At 43.0% G+C, this 20,795-nt stretch overlaps 1 long non-coding RNA gene across 5 annotated transcripts; it reads right to left on the bottom strand.

The window, feature by feature from the left end:
- Positions 1-5,725: 5,725 nt before the first annotated feature.
- On the bottom strand, positions 5,726-19,902 carry LOC128153502 (uncharacterized). Of its 5 annotated transcripts, XR_008238987.1 has the most exons (4): positions 15,395-19,902; positions 14,036-14,122; positions 11,396-11,475; positions 5,726-6,298 (listed from the first exon to the last, which is right to left on the bottom strand). It is a non-coding gene; the product is annotated as an uncharacterized LOC128153502 (long non-coding RNA). The 5 variants fall into 5 exon arrangements; XR_008238985.1 differs by having other exon boundaries at positions 5,726-11,475; XR_008238984.1 differs by having other exon boundaries at positions 5,726-12,966.
- Positions 19,903-20,795: the final 893 nt, after the last annotated feature.

Below are 20,795 nucleotides of genomic sequence, written 5' to 3' on the forward strand. Positions count from 1 at the left end.
AACAATTAACAAAGGAATAAAAGGAACATTAATGAATATAAAAATTATAAGTAAATGGAACATCTTATCCTGTGTTTTTATTCATATATTCCCACATATGTTATGAAAATGGAGAGAATGGTGTCGTATGAGTGCACTGATCTAAATTAGACAAAGCAGACAGTAATGTCAACAGCTAAACCTAAGGTATCATGGCATCTGAGAATAAACTAGAAAAACAAATAGAACAAAAAAAAAGAGAACACAAAGTTCTAAAGAATTTTACTAGTTCAAATGTTGCATATTGCTGAACTTCAAGATGATGACTATCAGATCCCTCTGTTTAATCTAAACCTCTTTATTTATCTGCAGTACATCAGATTACTGCCATGTATTCAATTTTAACATGGGCTGCTTGAGGACAGGAACACAGAAGTTTATCTCTGCTTCTAATGATATTTGGAAGGTCATTGAAATGCATTTTAGCTAAGTCAAAGGGAAAACCATTCATATAAGTACAAATAGTTCATGTAAGGAACGAGAGACTGAAAATACAGGAAATTTCATTTAAAAATGTGAAACCCCTTTTTTTACTGGAGGGTGGTTAAACACTGGAACTGGCTGCCCAGAGAAGCTGAGGAGTCTCCATCCTTGGAGATATTCAAAGCCCTGGACATGGCCCTGAACAACCTGCGGGAGTTGACCCTGCTTTAATCAGGGGGGTTGGACCAGACAGTGTCCAGAGGTGCCTTCCAGCCACAGCTTTTCTGTGATTCTCTGAATAATGGTGACTTACTGTCTCACAGTAGGTCCCAATGTAATGCTGTTGCTAATGTAAATGTGGCTGGACACAAAAGTAATAAAATACCATGAATGAGTAGTGAAACATGTAGGGCACTGATGAAATAAGTGCCTGAACTCCTAGCTCTATTCTGAAGTCCTACCTCAAAAACAATGTTCCAAACCTGGAGGGGATTCCAAACGAGGTACATGAATGATTAGTCACCTGAAAAAAACCCATATTTCATAATCAGAACTCTTTCTGCTTGGTTTACTAACAAGATGACTTGCTCACAGTCCTACAAGTTTATTGTCATGGTGCAGCAGGGTTTTCCAGTAGTGGAGAGCTTTACAATACAACATTAAAAAAAGGAAGACTGAATAGCTGGCTCAAAAAAGCCAGACTAGAAATAGGATGCACTTTTTAACAAAAAGAATGACTTCACATTTGAATAAGTTAAATCCTGGGAGAGTGCTATGGTTTGTGTAATGCAGAAGATAATCTTGAATGCTCGTTTCTGGTCTTAAAATATGCTATATCTAACAGCATACACTGAAAAGGTCTGGACTGTTTCTTTCTTGGCATATCTACCCAAATAGTTGAGAATCATGGCCCTGCTTCATTGGGAAATCTATATTGCAGACATAAATTAGAAGTATTGCATGGTAGCCTACGGATAGCTGGTATTTAGACTATAGACTATAAGTAGGCTATAGACAGACAGTCTTTGTATCTTTAAAATACCGAACCTCTGAGGGTACTGCAGGCTCAGAGCAGTGTATGTCTGACTATATGTGTGATCACATTACAGTATGTTCCATTTCAAAAGCTGGGATTGTTATTACCAGATCACATTTGCTTTGTGTTATGACTTACACACAAAATTGGCCAAGGATATTACAGGGTGTTGATCTATCTGTGGAGGAGAAAAATGGCATGACCAGTAATGCCAAGACACGAATAAAAATGGAAGGAGTAGTTCAGTGTATGGGGACCCATATTTAATGGCATATCAGGGTCACTCAAATTCTCTAGATAAGATCAGAGCAGGAAATGAATGCAAGGCTTATGCCCACACAAAGAGGCCATTCTTTGCAGAGATACAGGTACTACACAAAGTGAATGGGCAAAGTTTGCCTCCCACATTTCTTTCATTACTCATACCTAACACCTGCTAGTTAACTAACATCCATCCATTTTTCATGCTGGCCTGCTCCAGTTCCACTGAACATTAATGTTAGTAAAATAATCTCTCACTTCATGTTACCTTGCACAGATAAAAATGGTAGTGCTGCCAAAGCCATGCAACCTGAATTCAGAGGTGCTTATCAAGTTTTAAAGCAGAATGTACCCTATTTTCAATCCCTGATGGGGACAGGGTTGCCATCAAATTAGGGGAAAAAGAAAGCAGCTGTCTAACTACGCCCAGCAAAAATGTGTGACTGCGTAGGGCTCAAAAAGAATTGTGCACTGGAAGCAAATAAACCTTCAAACAGGCAGAGTGGCAATTTTCCAGTTTGGGATGTAAGTAGGACACCAGATTTCATTAGCATTACGTTTCCTCATGGAACAGTTACTGTAAATGCAAAATCACATTTTATGTCTTGCCTAGAAAAGATCATATATAGCACCTGAGCACACCTTCACACTGAAATGACCCTTGACAGACCAGTGACTCAGAGGGACTGGTTAATTATCACCACCAGTATCTATAGCAGAAGAATATTCTCAAAATCTCCTGCACAGTTATTGCACCAGCTTGCAAGAGCTTGGCAAATTGCAGCATGACCACATATGGTTTTGGTCTGGAGACCTAACTCTCTAAATCAACACTACTCTGATGACTTCAGGGAGGCTGCAGTGATTTACACTGCCTGAGAGTATAAACATATCAATCTAGAGGGTCAGAAAATGGATCGTTTTCTACACCTTTTACTGTATGGTATGGCATCGTGTACTATACAGCAGAAACGAAGTTGTTGATGAGGCAGAGAAAAGGGTCCTATATACATCTGCATCTGCCAAATAGAAAAAACTGGAGGATACCCTCATAACCTTTGCTTTCTAGTGTGGCCAAACAAAATGTAGTTAAACACATTTATTCTGTAGTCTCTAACCATTCTGACAAAACTCTGTTGAATGAGAATCGCCCCGAGCACAATATTCTCTTTTTTTCATTGTTGGTGACTCTCCACATAAGCTGTCTTTCATGCCTTAATTCTTTATGCTGGTCTGTATGCATTCTGGGCTGTGATGCTTTGACATGCTAATGAATTTTGCTGTGCTGTTAATAAGTCAAAGCTACAGGACACCCGGTGATATCATCATTACCAACCTATGTATGTTTGATCTTCTTGCCAAATTTTAGTCTAGCATTTTCAGCTGGGCAAAAATAACGTGGAGGACAGGTAAGGGGTATTTGGTGTGATCCCTGCATTACACTGACCTACATTGCCTGTGAGAGCTAAGACACATGACCTTTATGTTGGGAGTACAGGTTTAGCAAGGGCATTCACTTGCAGGGAAGGGACTTTCCTTTGACTATTTTTTGTTGTTTTCCAAATGAACTTTGTGCTGGAAGGAAGGGAGTGGAAAAAACCTGTGTTTGCTGAATGTGGGTAAAGCAGGCACGTTTAACACAAATATTCCCAGGTAGCACCACCAGCCTGCCCCTGACCTGACAGGGCTGAAGGAATAGGGTGGCTTTTGTGACCACCTACACCTTTCCTTCAGAAACGGCCAGTGGCTCCTAGGTAAGTTTTTATTGTTCCCCTCTGGCAGTGAGACTGAGAGCCTAATTTCATTTCACGTGGACTCAGACCCCCATATCAGTACTTCTCTATCAAGTCTGAACTTTCAAAACAGCATATAATCATTAACATCAAACCCTGCAGTTGCCCACTGAGATGTTATCACCACAGTTTTCTAATAGGAAGGCCATGCAAGAGACTGTGCCCGGTGCCACACAGTGACTTTGGCAGTCACAGCTCCCAGACTGTATTCTTAATATATTAACTTTATAGTTGACTCTGACTTTGGAATAATATAAAATACATTTAGCACAAAAAACTCCAGAAAACTTATTGAAATGCCTTGCTTTTACCTGGTGGTCATAATTCTCAAAGAGCTTGCTGATGGAGGTGAGTACTTTTATGCCCATTACAAGAGTGAGTAAAAAGAAGCACTGGAAGGGGAAGGGATTTTCCCACCCACATTCAGTGGCCACACAGAATTGGGTCATTAGTTTTAGATTCAGAGTTTAGTCTATGTTTGCTGTTCAGATTACTGTGTAAGGAGCATGAAAGACTCTCCCTGTATTTCCTGCAGAGCTAAGAGCCAGTCCACAGTTCCTCAGCTGCACAACCAAAAGTGATTTTTTCTCTGCCCCAAGTACTAGAGGAAAATAACTGCCTGATATTTCCTTTCTCTTCCCACATCTCTCCATTTTCCAAAAGTACAAGACCCCATTGCTTCTCACCTCCTGAGATACAGTCACCTATCACCCCCACGCAGCCCAGCCCCACGCCATCTCACACCAGTTCCCACGAGAAGCCTCATCCCTTCCCTCACCAGAAGGTGGTCCCTACTTCCCCTCCAGCACTGCTGTCACACAAGTGAAGAGGAGCAAATGAAGAAACCCAAGCTCAGACCTGACCTTGTTCTTGCCTCTGATGTTATCCCATCAGAGAAAGGGAAGCCAGAATAGAGAGCCAGCAGTGGAGGGATGGACTCTGCTTCTCCTGTTGTCTTGGGGGACGTTAAAGACACCGACATTGTGCATATTGCTCCCAGCCACCCTGGTACCCTCCTTTCACACCTCCTTCTTCTCCTCCGGGGATGACAGCCACACATTAGGAAGGGAGGTGTGGAAGCCAGATGCCCAGCTCAGTTCCTCAGACACCACACAGTACCAGGCAGCTCATTCTGACCTTTCCCAGTGCAGGCAGCGGGATGGTGGCTGATGCCAACCACCAGCCAGCCCAGACAGCAGCCAGTGCTATGGCTGGCCTTTATGGGGACAAACACCGAAAACCTTCATTCTCTGTATTGCTCTCTATCCTTATCTTCCCTTTTGTGTGACTAGTAGAGCAGACATGTCAAGTAGATATTATTTGTAGAAACCGTGCCTCTTGGTTAACTCAAAGCTCTTGAATAAAATTCATGAAGAAAATAAAAATCCCATCCCATTTTATACCTATTCTCTATCCTTCGCAGGCATGTTTTTCTGTTTTTCAGTAACTGTATTACCGCACACATATACTCCCCATGCAGGCCTGAAGAGTGCCAAAACGGAGTGCAAATGTGATGCTTCTGCTTATCAGTTACCTAGCAGGCATCTGTGGCATTTAGTTGCCAGAATTTGGATTTGGCCGGCCAGCTGCTGCTGTGGTCCCTGTGTATATCTGTGCAGTATTTCTTATATCAGGAGACAATTTCTTCTGACTCCCAGTGGATTTGCAGCTGTGAAGGTCACACTTCTGACTGCATCACTTTTATTTTCTTTTTTCTTTTATGACTTCCAATCTCAGAGGATACCACACGTGACTGAGGAGGAGCGGAGCTTTTGTGAGCTCAAGAGAACTTTCAGATGTTATTTTTCTTGGGACTCTACTGCAGTATCGCTTACACGCTTTCCCTGCCCCAAAGCATCCACATAATGAGATCCATCAGTGGATGAAGGCACTAGATGGGAGCAACCTAAGGAGTCACAGCCCTTGTCACGTCTTGTCCTGGCATCACAGCTGAAAGGTGTTGCAAATATGATGAGGTGTTTTCTTAAATATGTTTTAGATGCTTCTAAAGTCTGGGTTAGTTTTTCTTTTTTTAATAAGAAAATTGAAATCAGGTGAGCGCTACAGATCAAAAAAAGAAAAACATTACAGCTTAAAAATTAAAAATATAAAAAATTTTCAGGAATAATCTGAAAAGCTGGATAAAAATAATTTCATTTTAAGCCATTACAACTTAAGCAGGAGCTATCACAGTAGTGTCACAAATAAATTGGCAGCCAGGTCACCTCCATATCTGAGTTGCAACTGGGTCACGTAAAAACTGACTTCTTGTCAGACTTTGCTACTGATCCAAGGCCTTGACTGCAATACCAGTTCTTCCTAGCTCCATATTACTTTTCAGTTCAAGGCAAAGAGGCCTCTGAGTTTTTTTACATTAGTGAAACCAGCATGTTTTTAAAAATAAATAGTTTTATTGATGTAAGGTACTGTTTTATCACTTCCATTATTGTTGCTAATCATGGCAACAGTAAAAATTTATTTACACCATTGAAACATATAAAGAAGTCTATTGGCTCACTTAAAGATCCAGCTAGCTCACAGAAGTCAGTGTTTAAGGAAGAGTGTAAGAATAGGACATGCATTGTACCTTCTAAGTTTCAGCAGTCCAGACAAACTCCTCATCAAGAAGTTGCAACAGGAGTTATTTCTGTTGTCAGTGGTTTTATCTTCTACAAACTCATGGAGTGAACTCATCATTCAGTATCCAAAGTACTCTATGGCGTCAGTTCCAGCATTTGGCCGTGTACTATATGAAAAGTACATCCTTTTGACTGTTTGGAATTGAACAGGGTTAAACATAACAAGCTCATTTTATAGCTATGATTTCTGAATTATGAGAAATGGTGAATAACACTGTGTGCTTAATCTCTTCTTGTCACTCGGACTTTGTAGACCAATATGATACTGCCTCCCCTCCCCAGGTTGTCTCTCTTCTACTTCGAAGACACTTAGATGATATACTCATTCCTAATAGAGGTGCCATTCCTTGATCTCGTCTGCTTCCCTTCTTTGACTCTTCCATATCCTTGTGACAGAGGGGTTTGAAGAGCCTACAGTGTTGAATGTGTAGGTGCATTATGGGTTTATTTGGCAATGTAATGATGCTTTTTCGTGTTGTTTTCTATCTCTTTCCTAAGAATCCCTAATTTTAAATAGTTTCTTTGCCTTTCTGTAAAAGAAAAAAAGGCTGCATTACGGGAGTCTCCAAGAACTCTGCTATGGCAAACACTGACACAAATAATACATTACAATAATACTATCTTGATGGATGGTGGGATGATGCGCTGTCTGAACTAATGATTAGAAGAGGTGCATTTCCCAATTTAATGAGACACAATGATGCAAGCAAACTTGACAGTTCTTTCCTGAGAGGCTGCCTGCCCCTTCTTGAAAGGCTTCCTTGCCTAATGTTTTAGAAGAGAGAGAGACGTCATTTACGTGAGTGTTTTCTTGCTCTGCAGGCAGCCAATTATTGCCTATCACATCTCACACAGCTGCTATTTTGCACACACAAGCCCAGGCAGATGTCACATCCTATTTTCACAACTCCAACTAACCAATCAAGGCAAACATGGAAAACGCAATATTCCAGGCCTTGCAGGTGGAGTCTGCGTTACCACCAATTATAATATTCTCCCCTATGTTATGGAGAAGTCTAACCATTAACAGTAACATAAACATGTAGTTAATGTCCTACTGAGCAACAAGGTAAGGATTACATGCGCAAATTCTTACCGCTTTGAAGTTTTAGCCTTATGTGGAGAAATGGGGTTTATTTCCAAATACTGAATGTAGTAATGGGCTCAGATGAATATTTTAAACTACCTTTAGAGCTTAAAAAGTACTAATTCCGATTTCTGATCTGGGGGTATCTTGGCTTGTAATCAGTGCACTGTACCCTGTAATCAAGTGCCCGCCACAGATACTTTCTTAAGGCCTTGATTATATGCCTTCGGCTGCTCTCCAGCTTTGACTGCGGGTGGTGAAGTTCTTCCTGTGTATGCAATGCCAATAAATAAAGTTTCTGCCATAGTATCGCTCAGCGTTAATGACGTTTTTCTCAAAGTTGGTAGAAATGAAGAATCAGTGGCACTACTGACAGTCTGCGATAATAGTCTGAGAGTTGACAAGAATCTCAAATCCCTTTCTTTTCCATAGCCAGTAGCTCAGCCTGAAACAAATGCCCAATGGTCAACTTTTATTGCCAGACTTCCTAACCAGCCCTCCGAGGGTTTTTCCCGTTTGGCGTTTTTGCGGCTCTGGGAGCGCTGATCCCACTGTGCCGCAAAGACAGCCCCTGCCTCGCGGGACCTGCATTCGCACAAAGGTTTGCAGGTGTTCCCATGCGTAGCATCACTGCTGGAATGGGCAGTGGCGTGTTCTGTGGAAACAGAAGGAATTGGGGAAATCAAAATAGCAGCCTCCTGCGTGTATCGTGTCCCACGCGGTCAGACCAGGGACACGCTGGCTCGAGTGCGGCACTTGCAGACAGAGGGGCTCAGCACCCAAAGGGAGCTGGAGGGATCAAGGCCTTACAGACTGAGCACATACACATTGAGAAGCCATTTTGTCCACAGACTTGAACTTTTGATTGTTCCATAGGGACATCAATGTAAATAAGAGTGGTTTAAGCTGTTGTAATACACCCCAGCTTGTACTGAATAAAGTACTCTCTCTGGAGGGCACTGAGATCCATTTAATGTATGGGAACACCTGCCATACCTCAGATGGAGGTGCTAAGTCATTTTCTATTTTGAACCTCAGTGGAAGAATAACCACCTATAGTGAAGAAAATCACTTTCTGATTGGATGCATAGGAAAAGTCCATTAATATATTTCCATAGTGTCATGAGTGACTGAGTAGTTTTCCCAGGCAAAACTCAAAATGTTTCTATCAAAGTTTTTACAGACATTTTTACAGGTAATGTTCACATATTCTGATTTGATCAGGAACTGAAAGTTGGCACATAGACCGATTTTTAGGCATTATCAAGATAGCATCAGCATACGAGGATTTTGTTTCATTTTTTTCAACAATATATATTCCTTCTGTGCAGGGATTTTGCCAAGTAGTACCAATGATTCCCATGGCAAAATTAAATTAAAAGGGAGACAGATTACTTTATTGTCTGGCCCCACTGGCTGAGTGGAATAAAGAAGGCATTAGTTCATTTGTTATTACTGATAACAATCATGTACGACATAAAAGCTCTCTCTGCTGAGAAAATGTGATTTGAAGCTTGGTTTTAAATACAGCAAAACAGGGAAGATCATTCAGTCCTACCTGTAGTCATGTGTAGAGCCAATGTATCTAAGGAAGATGTGCAACTGAATGCTATTTGTACTGCTGTCTACTTTGATTTCATAAACTTCCCTCTCCCCAGCTCTAAGGAGATATATACGTTCATTACCTTTAGATGTTTTTGTTCTATGAAAATTTGTATTACAAGATTACAACACTTAGGTCTGTAAAATACACCCTGTCAAAAATACAGGGTGAAAGTCTCCGTATCTTGACCTAACTTGTCTTTTTGATTACAAACCTTTTTTTTCTTAAATACTACTTCAGGGTACCTCTAAAAATCAGCTGGAAGTCCAGTTGGTTCTCAGGACTTAGGATGGTACCCGGCTTTTGAAGAACTCTTTCTCTCTCTTGCTTGGTCAATAGACTACTCAAACTGCGCTGGTATTTTTTATAGCTTGTGTCATGATCCATTGCATCTTCATTAAAGCAAGTAATAGGCAGATCTTTGTGAAGTTAATTGAATCATATTGTCATAACTCTGGAGTACCTCGGTGATGAATCACGTTACATGTTTGTGTTATACAGGAGGAATAACTGCACGGCAGTGACTTATAAGTGTCCCCTGAAGCAGCTGTGTGCAATGGGAAGGTACAGCTCCGATCGTTAGGAGCCCTGAGACTGGGACAGGCAGAAGAATCACAGATGTTCTTCCCCCTTTCTGACAACTGACAGCCACCTCACAAATTATTATTTTGACTAGATTACTTAGGTCTTACACGGATTACTAGAGGTATACAGGGTAAGACCATATTAGCCGTGGTTATTGTCACAGTTAATCACATGGGATTTGATCTTCAACTGGTGTCAATCTGCCCAGGCTCATTGAAGAAATTAAGAAACACTCATTGATAGCAGCTGAGGAGCAGAAGTCTGTTGTACAAGATAAGTAACTACTTGTGGAAACCATTACATGACTATCCCAAGCTATTTCCATGCCACAGGCATGAATAAAGTTGGAAGAAATAAATGTGATAAAACAAAGGCATCATTGGCATGTTTTGCATTACATACAATTTTTTTATATCCAGTGAAAAACAGAAATTACTTGGACTCATGAACCTGTTAACTGGAGACATATGAATCCTGTGTGTCACACAAAAGCATATAGCTTGGACCAGGGAGAAGAAACTGTCCAGAGTTCATCATTCCCAAGGTAAGGACACACTGCAACGGCACATTGCACAGCCAGAGCACTTGAGGAGCTCTAGCTAGAAAAAGGCACTTGGTTCTTCAGTGATAGTTACAGAAAGATGTCCTGGGGCAAGTCATCCCAGCTGAAGGGAAGAGTGTGAGGTACATAGCTGAGGGGATAAACACTATCATCTATAGACATATTACACTGGTTTTATACCACAGACAATATCACACACTGTCAAAACCAGCATCTGGTTTGCATCACGCAGGAGTGTTTCCAGGAATGTCCCCTTAAAGTGATGGAAAAGAGTGGACAGAATTGCTTCAAATCTCTCTGAAGTGAGAGTGAAATGCAATGACATTCGTGAGGATACAGCAAAGTAAGGCAACTGGTTAGGTCAGAACTTGGAGAAGGGCAGGACTTGTCATGCCAAAGCTCAGCAAGCATATTGAAGTCATGTCAGATAGTAAACCTTGAGAATATGGTCTAGGAACCATATTAAGTTATTATTGCAGAAGGGGACACAGACTGAGTGACGATGCCTCATTTCTTGGCTTTTCTTTCTGCAAGAACAGCCTCAATCAAACACACTTTGTCTCTTGGCATCACTGTGTCCTTTCATAGCTGACACCCTGCTAAGCTATGGGTGAAGCTCACAGACTCACAGACAAAGACCTTAGAGGTGGAGTGAAACTGTTGAACATTCATCAGCTGACGAATATTCCCACTGCAGACTCTCTCTGCTCATCAACTGATGAATACTCCCACCGCAGACTCTCTCTGCTTTTCCTGAGCTTTAAAATGTAGTCTTCACTGGGGGAAATGCTTGCAATACGAATAGATTTTTTTTTTTATTTAAAAGAAATGATCCTTGAAATTCAGTAAATGCTCACCATATTGGACGGGCATTTACAGAATTATGTTATCTTTTCTTATGGCTAAGAGGGAAGACTAGTTTTCTGAAGATAATAGAGCAACCTGATTTTTCTAAAAGTGTACTTGTATACAATAAGGTATATTCTGCTCTTGATACTGCTTTCCATCAGGATGAAAGGCAGTCATGCATTCACATTTACTGGAAGGACGCCTGTCACACTTGATGTCACTGTTAAAAATGACACCTTTTTAAAAATCTGCCTCTTTTGGGAACAAAAACATGGTTTGAAACAAAAGCCTATGGACAAAAAGGGCCTAATTGTGCTTTACTGCTGCCACCTTCTGACATCCAGCTTAAATTGCAGGTTTTTGAAAGAGCGAAGTTAGCCCAGACTATTTTTTCCTAATGTGCTTTCCAGTAAATGTCATTACATCGGTGATAAAACAGAGTAGGATTACAGATACGTGGCTTTGACTTGCACTGAATATTTAGCAAAGTGAACCGTGGCTGCACAAAGTACACTTACACACTCCAGAGACTCCAAGATGGGAAAGGCAGGACCCGAATTTCCTTCTGAATCTTGTTGGTTAGATGCACTCCATGAAGCTACAGAGAAAGTCTAATGTCCTCTTTTTTTATTATTGTTATTAATCATTAGGATCTAAAGTTACCTCCTTGGTCAAAGGGTTGGGCTGTTGAACACATTTCTAAAAGAAACTGTGAATTCTAGTTGCTGATCATCAAGCACCCCCAAAAGCTTTGTCTCCATTGGGAGCATAACTACACGGTAAAACCAGCTCACCAAACAGAGAAGGATTTAATAGAGGAGAAGAAAATAAGCAGAAATCCTAAAGCCTTCCTACTACAGAGAGGGGAAAAGTCCATAGATTAACTACATGTATTTACTAGAGTTTCCCAGTAGTATTGACTGTGTAGGGCTCAGATACCATGAAAAGGAATGTTATGAAATCTTAAGATAGGTATAGTTGGTGTGAACTTCATATGCATGACGTTACATTGAAGTATCCTTCGCAATTAGATACTGCAGTGATGTAGATCGAGGCTTTCACAGTATCTGTTTCCCATGTCCTACTCAGACATTTGGACTCCTGATGCTTTGGCTCTAAGAAGATGTCAGGCAATGAATTCAGCAAAAATCTGGGCCGGAGGCTGTGGCCAGATTACTCTCACACCAGAATACTCACATTCCCCTCCTCAAATGATGCTTGACTTGCAGCCACTTTGTATACGCCTGCCTTGCAGCAAGCTCAATTAACGCAAGGTTCAATGCAGCCTGCACTAACAGTTGCCTTTGAATTCATTTGTGCTGGAGCCTTGGAAGAAAGAGCGGCATGGGATTAATCTGTGCTTCTCAGCAAAGCAAAGCCCAAGGCACATTCAACCATAGCTGTCACCAAAAACCTAGAGAGCAGCCGATTCCCTAATAACCTCTAAAACATAATGTTTGCCTTTGCAAAGGTGGATGGAGATAAGTGGGCATGGTTTCATTTTTGCTTTTAAAAGAGTTCCATCCAGTTCTCAACAGTTATCCCAGCCTCAGCAATGAGACAAGGCGGCACGTTAGACATCCAGCAGGTTCCAGCCAGCCCTCGCACCGACGTGGAGGGAGACAGTACTGGTCCCCTTCTAATTGCTCTTCAGTCCTGTTCTCCATGACAAAATCCAGTCTTCCCACTGATGTGATGCTGTTGGGGATTGTGACATGTTTACTGGGAGTTTGGCTTGCACAAATGAGTTTCTCGGAGGATGCTGGTAAACATCTGTTGTCATATGGTACCAGCTATGAGCTGTGGCTGGTTTCTAGCAAGTGATCCAGCTCGAAGCCTCCAGAGAATGTCGTTAAAGGGGGATGCTTCACCTGGACACCTGATTACAGCAAGCACTAGTTCGTATCATTCATCATACCCATCAGCCAGGTTATTTTAAGGACTTTTCTGACACTTCTGCTCCAGTGTATTTTTAAGGCTCTCTTTTTATATCCTATTTTTTTACCATGTGTTCCTTCCTCCTCACCTCTTCTGCCTTTCTCCTCTAACATACCAAATGCTTGCTCTCCTTTGTGTTCACATTCAATGTCTGTATAAACAGAAAAGGAAATTTTGTAGATAAAAAATCTATGCACATTTGATCATTTCCCACCCTTTGTATGTCATGTTATGAACTGCATGGAGGAAATAATCCCTTGTCAGACCCCAATCCTGCTTGGAAACAGTGGGTTTAGAGTTTCATACATTGTTAATTTTAGCATTAAGAACTGGGTAGAGATTTTGCAGGACGAGGGCTTAGTTTTGCCGGAGATTCCTCTTAACTCCTTTGTTTAGCAGAAATCAGTTTCTACTTTCTTTTCTTTCCACACCAGTAAAATCTCTAGCGAAGTAATAATCCCACGTGATTTACTGGTACTTTGGACTGATGCCAGCTTTGTTTTAATCCCAGCTGCTGTTTTATCCTCGGGGTATTTCAGTTCATAGTAAAGTGCACAGCACAGTCCCCAGAATCCTGCGTAAGCACAGATTTTAATATTTGTATTCAGTCCCTTTGTTTTGTCCCTCATGGCAGAGCTCTGCTAGTCCTCAAAGTTGACCAATTTGATTACATTTAAACTATCTTTAAACAGATGCATCCCCTGGGTGAAACTTCTTCCCTGATTAATCTAGATGGGAAGCATCTGTTTTCCCTCTGGTAATGAGAGTTCCTAAAATCAAAGCACAAAGACAGGCACTGGCCATGTCGCGTGGCGTTGGCTGAAGTCCAACAAGCATGTGGTTCAGCAGTGGAACTTGAATTTGGGCAGGTTGACCTAAAGACATTAGCACAGCCATCCTAAAAATGCAAAAAGACCCGCACGGTAACAAACCTACACACACAGTGATCTCAAGCTGCAGCAACGCTTTTATCCTTAGTGATGGGGAATGTATCAACACTTGGTAAATTATACAATCCTAAACACATAAAATGCCTAAAACCAGCAGTATTACTAGCTGAGAGCTACTGCCGCTGTATCCGCAGCAGCCTTGTGCTCCCTTCTGTCCCCTTCCCTGCCCGGGCTCTGGCCCTGCTCTGCCTCGGGATCCACTCCCTCCCCTTCTAGTGCCGAAATGTGCCCGGTGGGAATGGGGAGGGGATGCAGCCAGGTCCCACTCACCTCTTCGTGCCAACACTGTGCCTTGCAGGACTCCCTGGCACTCCTTCAAGGAAAGGCTGGAGACGAAGAGTAGAGGTGACTTGTGTCCTAGAGCCATGGGAAAAGCGGGAAAGGGAGAATTAGGGGCGTCCCGTCCTCCGAGAGGGGATGTAGAGGAAGAAAAGAGGACACCGATGCATGAGTACTGCCCTGTGCTAGGTTTGCCACCATGGGGTGACACTGCCCCGGGGCAGGTCTTCTGCTGGGGGAAGTGGATGAGTCGAGCAAGAAGAACACCAGTGCTGGGCTGTGGGTTTCATCTTGGAGGGAACCAGTGGGCTTACTCTGGCGATGCATCTGGGATTAAAATTATATCTGTGTGATGTGAACTGGGGTCTGTCAGGGGGCTGTGCAGAAGTACCCTGAACCCACACAATCCAGCGAAGAGAGCACTGCATACGCTTCTCCTTTTGACTCCAACCTGTCCTTTCAAAATCACTTTTCCTCTTCACCTCTGGAAATAGGCCAGTCTTCTCTCTTGCAGTGATTTTGTGACCTGGGAAATTGGCTCTTTCTTCCTCAAACTCTCCTGCTGTCAGGTGTGCACCCAGACCAGACAGGCCAATTACCCCAAATCAGCCCAGTTAGCTGATACGCTGGTGTGCTCCAAGCTGGTCCCTGGGGACATGGGGAGGGAGAGAGGTAGCCCTGCTGCTGTGCACCAGGAGCTGTGTTGCTTGTGAGACCCATGAGGTAAGCAGTCCACTAACAACTTGATGCCCTAGTGCTCTCCTAAGGGCATGGACCCCATGTGGCCCCCACATGCATGGCTCAAGCATCAGGAGGGAGGTTCTGGAGGGGCCAGAGCAGTGTTTCCCTGCCACCAAGAAAAAAGTCAAAGATTTATGGATAAAAAAAGTCTTGCAAACTATAGGCTTGATTATAAACCAAACCCCTTGCTGGGTCTTGTAGCTAGGAAACTGTGAGCTGGGGATTCTCCAGTGCAGATGGCTTCAAGGGCTGATTGCTCCCAGGAGGGGTGGCCATCAGGAGAATAACCCCCAAGGTGAAATTTCACCTGTTTTTCATTTTCCTTAATTGCCAGGTGTGTTTTGCTGCTGTTACTTAGTTCAAGCAGATCTACAGCCATGTCCCTGTGATTCCTTGGAGGCCTTCTTCACTTACAAGCTATTATTTCCCAGTATTTGTTTCCTGTCCTAGTTCTTTTGGTCTCCTCTCACATCCCTTTCCCTGCAGTGCTGAAGCAGTCAGTGAAGAGACAAGGTTAGCACAGACCTCGATGATGTGCAAACCTGGGAACCAACCAGTAATGCCTGCTCTGGCAGAAGAGTGAGTTGCAAGGAAATTTTCAACACAAACCTGTCATTTCAATAACACAGAACAACTCCAGAGTGGCTCCCGAGCAAAGACTTCGAAGCCCTTTTAGTGAGGCAGCATCATGCTCGCTTGAGGAGAGGGAAAGCCTGGGGGCAAGGAGGTGAGATGTTTGCATGTATTTGGTACAGAGCTTGGCCTCAGAGTCCTCCCCATCCCCTCAAAACACAAGATTGCAAAACTCTGGGTTATGCCTGCTGGCTCAAGCACAGTGCACTGGAAACAAACAATTTTTTGAAAAAGAAACCCAACATGTTTTGTCCTTGCTGGAAGAGTTTTAAAGCAGCAGCAACTGTCATAAACTGATGATGGGAAGCAAAAATAATTTTAGTCCACTTATAAGTGAACACATCCTCTTTCTCTCTGTCCAGATTGCTTTTTACAGAGTACCCCTGTGTGTTGCATATTAGCAGGAGAAGATTTAAGCTTATCCAACATGCATAATTTTATTGGGCATCTTTGTGCATCTTTCCCTAAGATCCAACATGCTGGATGCTCTCGTGTTTTGCTACTTGTCCTCAGCCTTCTGTCCTCCTACAGCCATGCTTACCTGAATGAAAACATCGAAAAATTTTTTAAAAAGCAGCAAAAATTTGGGTTTTAAAAAAAAATAAATCCAGCAGCACCGGGCTCTAAGGAACATGGGGAGAGTTTCCACTGTGCAAACACATCCACAGACACGTACACTGTAAGTATCTGATTAAATGCCTGCCACAAGTAGGCCAGAGCCAGATGTTGTTGTGATGGTGATGGGGGATGTCAGCTCCACTAGCCCATCCGGATCAGACACCACAGTTCTTTGCAGATTCTGAATAAACCAAGATCGTTTGGGAGAAAAACATAATAAACTGTACATAAAGCCAGCCACGCCACAAAGATCATTTTTTCCAGTACTTGAGTTAAGTTCTGATATGGAAATCTGAGTGGGGGTGAACCAAAGCAGATCTGCTGGAGACTGCCAGTGCTCCGGTGGCCAGGTCCCTGCGGGCTGGATCCGGGAAGGCTGCGTGAGAGCCGGCGTGCTCGGGCTCCTGCCCGCAGCATCCTCGCACGCAGGACCGTCTGCCTTGGAGGTCTCCCTGTCTGAGCTGATGGTTCCCTCTGGTTTAGCTGCTGCTGAAGCCCTCAGGATGGAGAAACCAGGTAGACTGGCACCCATGGGCTGGCCCCCACCCCATGCTCCAAGGCAAAGAAACACTGCGTGTGGTTTTTGGCCGTGCCGAGGAACTGTCACACTACTTCAGATGAGATCCTGAGATGAACCAAGCACCTCTAACTCCATTTACTGATATCCATCACCTCCCAGAAACAGGTGCCACGGCTGAGAAGCCGTACATTAAACAGACACCCATTACATGACTCATGCAAGAATCACATTAATTTAATCAGATGCTAAGAAAAAAAGCCAGAAATTACGCAAGGTTGTTGTCCATGCCTTTCAGAGCGGTGCACTGAGCCCATGCTCCCTGGCACCTAGGGCTGCACACAGCTCTCAAATTGGGGGACAGATGGATTATGTAGATGAGGACAAATCAAATGCCGTGTAGCTGCAGGAAGATGCAGATAGAATTTACCCTGGAGCTGCTAGAATTAATGGACCAATGACAACCATCATGGAAAATGCACCAAGCAAGGTTTTGAGCTGAGAGAATCTGAAATGTATGGGGAAAACAGCATAGGGCTGTAAGCATGTAATCTGTTTGCTGGAAAACAGCCCCAGAGTTTGAAATTATTGTGAGTCCTTAAAATCAGCTTCCCTTTTATGGCACTAAAATATTATTTGGATACGGAGTACATGATGACTTGTGGAAACACCTGTTCAAGTATATGCTTATGTATGTATTTACCTTTATGTGGGAATAAATCAGTAGAGTGTGAATGTCTTCTGAAAAGCTCTTTGAGGCCACTGCCGTGGATCAGGCATTAGGACAGAAGAGGTAGCAGTGCTTATATGAAAGGGAATGTGGATCTCTATCACATCCTGGGAGGCATGAATGTTTACATGCAATCTTTGACAGATGGGGATATTAATGCTTTCATTTTATGGATAAAGACGACAGATATTAGATGATTGCTGTGTATTACACAGTAGTAAAAGCTCTGTAATGAGGATAAAATTCTGGTCTTTTAGGGAGGAAATCCCTTTTCTCTAGTTCAAGTGGAGAGCCTTTGTGAGAGGGATGACTTGCAGAGGGGAGGCAGTAACAACACTGGCAGCACTCACTGCTGAGGAAGGACCCAGGAGTGAATTACAGGAGGAGCGGCAGAGAGAGCGGGTCATAGGATACCAATATTTCAGTGAGATTCATGATATAAAAAAACCAAACAAACTCTGGGTTTAGAGACAAGGGTTGGGAAGAGCAATAAAACTTCATCAGTGTCCCAAAACTACCTGAGATGGGTTTTTTTGATGCAATGAAATCCTGAAACACATCCACACAAGCACATGCTGTTAAATTAATTACTGTCATAACAGTGCCTTGATCATCCTTCTTCCTCCTTTCCCATCATTCCTGACTTCCTATCTGAATACAGCTTGCCTCACGTTTAAATGACAAACTGCAGAAAATGGAATATGTATGTGAGGGGACCTTATAGCCAGGTTGTTTATTACTGTATTCAATGTCAATTTATTTGCCCATTCTGACCTCCTTTTCCAGAGTTATCGATCCTGCCAGCATGACTGACAACAAGTGGGTCTGGAGCCCTACTGTAATGTGGGAGAAATATGGCAAATTTGCAGCCTCTGTAGCAAAAGAAAAGCCCTTTCCCAGGGCTTTTAGAAGAGTTTCAATTCCCCTTGAAATAACAGGCAGGAACGTGCAGAAGAGGAAACAAATACTAGGGAAGGTCAGTGCTGCAGGCACTAAAGGCGCACATGGGTATTGGAAAGAGGAAACTTAAGAAAATGCTAAGAGGGAAAGAGAAGGAGAAAAAGTGCTTCTGGAGGTCAGTGTTCACGTACAGCATTTGCTACCGCCACGGCCAACACACCAGCAATCCCAGGAAGTTTACAGGATTTGATGCTGCTGCTCCAGAGTATTCTTGAAAGCAATGCTGCCAGCTGATCGGTTTGGTGGTACTTCTCCTGCCCCTGTGGCAGTCCCAGTTGAGATAAAAGAAGGCAAACCAGTCTCTGAGCTGAGCTTTGTCAACCTGGTTTTATTTGTGTGCTTTGAAAAGACTCCAAATCAGGTCAGGATTAGTAGCAGTTGCTGGGATTTCAAAAAATGCTGTTAGCAGTGACCTACCAAGGAAAACAAAAAAAATTGGCTTGTGCTCTTGCTTGTGCTTTTATTTCTGTATTAAAAAAAGGCATAAGAGTATTGGGACTGCTTCCTATAGCTCTAAAAGAAAAATATATGTAAAATGTCAACTTTGGCTTTTCTTCTTTTTGCTGAAGAATCTGTGGGATGTCTCAGTGGTTGCCCAACTCTTAGCTAAGATGGCAGAATTATCCAATCATTTAACAAGAGTATATTTTCTGCTACATATTTTTAGGCATTTCAGTGAAACAGAATAAAAATCCCTAAGGACATTAATAGCCTTAATGAAAAATTGTTACTCCTCTCAGCAAAGCAGTTTTTGTATATATCTGTATTACTCCAGTTATCCAGCGAGCCTATTAGGACAAGCCCTGGAGTTATTATAAAAAGAAAACAAGATAATATTATTGGATAAAGAGGGGAAAACCTCTTAGGCCTGCTCCATGCAGCATAAACAAGGGAAGAAAGCAAACATAATTCTCTTTTCCCCTTGGCAGGACACCCTCAGATGGAGCTCAAGACATTTACTACAGATGAGATATGGGGGGAAAAAATGGGTCAGAGCCTGAGAAGAGAAGGAAAGGAAAAAGTCGGTAATTTCCATCATAGTTTGTATTTAGACCTCTGTTGTCTTCACTCTTATACACGACTGACACAGACAGTCTTGTGGCCTATTTGCAACTATTGATGAAATGAGACGTGGACCCGTAACTGATGCACTGAGGTTGCTCGGAGTGAAATTCAACAGGATGTTGATCTTGCTGACAAGTGGCAAGTAAGGCTGAATATTAAATGAAATGTTCATTAAAAAACTCCCAAAGCAAACAATAAATGCTCTATACATCTAGGCTGAATGCGATCAGAGCATGACAGCTGAAAGGACCACTACACAAAAGACACGCTGTAAAATGCTGTGTAGCAATTGACTAACAAAAGCTCGTATGCAGAAGGCACAAAAGAAGAGAATTCAGAGGAAATCATAGATTTCAGTGTAAAATCTCTGTTCATGCATTTTAACTCTGAGAATTAGATCTCAAAACATCGAGTTAATGCACTCACCCTGATGGACCTACTTCCACGGCTTCCCTCCACCTCCTGTGCCAGGACACAGAGAGCCAAATTCTGCCTGTGCGTACAGGACTGGGTTACATCACTGAAATACTGCCACGGTCTATGGTGCTCCTTTATAATGGAAATCAACAGGTAATGGCCAGGCTACTCTTACTTCTCCAGGGCAGTCTGCCCACAGCAGGCTCACTGCATCTCTTCACTGCTCCGAAACCAAATGACCCAGGACCTGATGGGCAGAAGAAAAAACCCAGACAAGTGCAGCACTTCTCAGAAGCCTGCAGAGATGATAGCAAAAAAAAAAAAAAAAAAAAAAAAAAAAAAAAGGAAGGTGGTCTGGAGAATAATTGGACAAGAATGAGCTAAGGTGAGAGAAGAATTTGGCCCAGCATGGACAATAAGTAAAAACTGTACTCCTGCAACCCAAGGAGGGGTAGTACCTGGCATACAATCAGAGAGCTGTATTCTGTTGCATTTGCATTACAATTGACTTCTAAGCATCACCCACTGATACAAGCAGACTCTTCTTGGACAGACATAGCACTTGGGCAGACTTGCTAGCAAAGGAGATGTAAGTAGTTGTATTTTCCCCATCCAACAGCCTCCCCTTCCCGTCCTCCCACCTCCCACTCCTGCATTGCATCCTTGGCAATGCAGACGGCAGCCTGTGGCATGGCAGGACGGCTTCCCTCCGGCAAGATGGGGAGAAGCCGCAGCCCTGCATGGCAACTGGGCAGAGCGGTCATCACGTTGGGACCCATCACTTGGCCACCCTCGCTGACCCCCCAGCGGAGCCTCTCCCACCCATGAGATGCTCTTGGCAGGGGGGCTTGTATGGGGTGGGAGCTGCCCTCAGGAAGGGGCTTAGCCCCCTCTGCCCACCTGGGCTACCTAGTCCTCTGCGTGGCTTGCAAAGCGCAAACAGTCAGGCAGGATCGTGGCAAATCATCCCATCCAATTCAGGCCAGACGTCACGAGGGACAACTGGAGAGTTTCACAAGTCATTCCAGACTGTTCCTCAACAGCAGCTGGAAGACAGTGGCAAGAGCATT

This window comes from Harpia harpyja, chromosome 17, assembly GCF_026419915.1.
Source record: "Harpia harpyja isolate bHarHar1 chromosome 17, bHarHar1 primary haplotype, whole genome shotgun sequence".
NCBI lineage: Eukaryota > Metazoa > Chordata > Aves > Accipitriformes > Accipitridae > Harpia > Harpia harpyja.